Genomic DNA, 3,634 nt, shown 5'->3' on the forward strand with positions numbered 1-3,634 from the left:
TGCCCGATTCGCCGTGTTTCTGCGACATGTGCTCTTGCCTCGCTTGAAGCAACGAGCGCAGTCACACGTTTCGCAGCTATCTTCTAGATCGAACGTATCCGCTATATGGAAGCGAAGCACTTAGTACGGATACAAGTAGGGACAGACCGAAGAATGTAAAGGAATTACTGCTGGAGGCGTTTCCAATATAGCGACAAGCCAGCCGCAGCACTAAGTTACATTCATTCAGCGTATTGCCTTTTTTTTTCCAGGTATGATTGACTCCGATAAAACAAGCAGAAAGACTGAACCGCTCCATACGACATAGAATTCCCGACGTTAAATCATCATCCGAGCTCTACGTGCTCCCCACCTGCCTGAACGTCGCACGTGGCGCTACGCAACTTATATACAGAAAACAGTAATGACACATACGCAGTTGGCGACCTGAATGCCGCGCAGTATTAACTCACACTGCTGCCAGTGCAACGTACGAATGTATGTCACGCTCTATCGCTCACATGTCGTGCGGTCACTTTCAAGATTGTTGAAGCAACACAGCATGTTGTCAGGACATCAAAATATCAGCACAGGTACATTAGCAGGTGCGGCCTATATATATATATATATATATATATATATATATATATATATATATATATATATATATATATATATAGAGAGAGAGAGAGAGAGAGGGTGTCCACAATTAAGCTTTATGGTTCAAGCTCTATGGCCGAGAAGGGAAGGGGACCAGTTATCATCTTTGCTTGTGCCTCCGCCCTATTGTCAAACTAAACGCTGCACGCAACAACCGTGCCACATCAGGGAGGAGCTTTGCGCCGATCCTCACTCTCTCGCATGCATAACCATGCGAACGACAATTGAAACTTGAAGTCGGATATCTCAGAGCACAGACATTCTAGAAGAATTCTTCCAAGTAAAACTGTGTAGAAACACGACTGCCTCTAAATTTTGAATACAAACATACACACTTACTGCAGTCACTAAATAGTCAATTATTCAACTTTAGTTCATTGGGCTGCTGACAGTGATGATTATCATTTCACTTTGTGTCCCCCTGGCCACATAATTTTATCTGCACAGGTCGTCTTCGCGTGCCTACCAGTTCCTAATTTTAAGAAAGCCTTAAAGCTTAATTTTGAACGCCCGGTATATGCGCCACATTCTTGACTCTTCAATCACAGACGAAGTATTTTGCGCGCTTTGAAGCCGGTCATCCGGAGCTTACTGATAGCAAAGCAACACTGCATACACCATAAATGGAGAAAAAAGAAATGAAGGGAGTACCCATGGAGTGATCACTTGCAATGGGCAGCAGGACCATATCCAGTATTCGCTATTGAATTGAATTCTGGGGTTTTACGCGCCAAAACCACGATTTAATTGTAAGGCATGCCGTGGCGGGGGCCTCCCCAATAATAATGACCACCTGGGGATCTTTGCCGTACGTCCAGTGCACGGCGACACGGCGGTTGTTGCATTTCGCCCCCATCGAAATGCGGCCGCCGCGGCCGGGATTCGACACCGCGACCGCGCGCTGAATAGCGCAACACCATAGCCGTTGAGCCACCATGGCGGGTTCTTTGCTAGAGGAGTTGCTGCATGAACACGTCGAGATGAACGTGAACAAAATTTCCCGTGATAACCGGTGAACGCGACACCTTGTTTCTGTATCGGGCAGATAAATAAACATAAGGAAAGCAGAACACCTGCTGCGACTTGAAAAAAAAATACAGGGAAAATAACTAACAGAATAACAAACAGAAATAACAAAGAAAAAAACAGACAGAATAACGGACAGCGACATTGAATATTAAATCATTGTGCTATCGAAGCCACTGGACGTAGGGCACGCGCATGCATAACTCTCCTCTGTGTACCACGTAGCAGTCAGTGGTTCCTGAACAAAGAATCATTCAAAAATACCGAATACGGGCCAGTGTACGTGTATTAAATTGTGCGGAACCGGAAACTCTCATGGGAGCGGAAAAGATCTAGACATCTAGACAGCAAAGTACGCATAGAAGTCCACTATACGTGCAGTCGAGACCAGAAGTTTGGGGACCAGAGGTGCCGCTAAAGTTTTTCTGTCTTCTATTGGTTCATACACTTTTGCTCTCGACTGTACGGTACTTGCAAACATGTAGCGCGACCGCACGGAAGAACCGAGACGTATTGTAGACCTTTCACAGAATCACGCGTGAACTGCACTCGAGGGCAACACTAACGCATGAACGAGGGGTCAACGCAAGCTTAAGTGGCGTTTAGAGCGAGAAACCTTGGTAATTGACGAATAAAAGGCGGACGCGCAAGCGCTAACTTTCACGCCACCACTCGCCCAAATGTCTCGAGGTGTCGAGGCAAAATAATGAAATGACGCGATTTCATATCTAAGTGGCAAGAATTTAAAAAGCTTAGCCAAGAATTGCTGAAACTAAGAGCTCTATAAATACGAAGACCCGGCGGGAACGCTGTTTCTCGTTTCATTAGTTTTAGCAATACAGAAGCGCCCAAGTATTCACTCTTAGCCAAGGATGCGTGAGCACATCGTCATTCGCTGTTGTCTAATAAGTAATCTTGATGTTACGTATACTGTGCACGTATGTGATGATCTTCGTCATGATATAGGGTGTTTTCTTTTTTATTGCCGTTGGCAGAATTTTTTTAAAATCGCTCGCACGTGGCCTGTGGCACAATTTTACTTCTTGAGTTCGGTTACTCTAAAAGGCCGTGAACATTATTTGCACGAGATGTCGAAATCCTTAAGCAGCTCATTGACATAATGAGGTGGGGTGGGGAGGGGTGTTTTTGTTAATTCACTCTTCTCTTAAATCATTTATGCTAGATCTTGATACCTACGATGTTGAATCAATTTGGTGCTCAGTCACCCTACCTGATAACTCCTCATACGCTGTTGGATCATTCTACAGACCACCGAACTCAAATTTAAAACTGTTGCAATCTTTGTTTGACATCGTTTCGGAGGCATCCCGGCAGCCTATTTTGCTTGCGGGTGATTTTAACTTACCTGACTTGGAATGGCTAGAAGGTGATTGTGTATGCAAAGTTGACAGCCGTATTAACCTAGAAATGAAAAACATTGTAAACACCTTCGGACTGTTACAGTATGTCAATGCTCCAACTCGCAATAGTAACATTCTGGACCTTTTGTTCTGCAGTTCACCTACCCTTATTAGCTCGGTTTATATAATACCAGGAATAAGTGACCATCACGCCGTCATTGCAAACATTAAAACAGATATTAACCGATCAACGTCACCCACTTCAAGGAGAGTTTTTTTCTTCGAAAAAGGTGATTATCCTAGTATCTCCCAGGAGCTCCTCGATTACTTGCCGGTTTTTGAATGTCTTGCTGAGGATTACGACATCCATGATTTATGGCGGGTATTTAAAGATAAACTGCTTGAGCTTACGGACAAGTATGTTCCAAGCATAGACTCCACCAGACTCAAGAAACGTAAGAAACCCTGGGTGAATTCGCGTATTCTCATAATAATTAAAAAAAGAAAGAGAGCATTTAATAGATACAAAAAAACTAAAAGTATGAATCACATAAAAAAGTTATCTGAAGTAACACAGGAGTATAAGTTTGCTATAAAAAATACGAAGG

This window comes from Dermacentor variabilis, chromosome 6 (assembly GCF_050947875.1).
Source record: "Dermacentor variabilis isolate Ectoservices chromosome 6, ASM5094787v1, whole genome shotgun sequence".
Lineage (NCBI taxonomy): Eukaryota > Metazoa > Arthropoda > Arachnida > Ixodida > Ixodidae > Dermacentor > Dermacentor variabilis.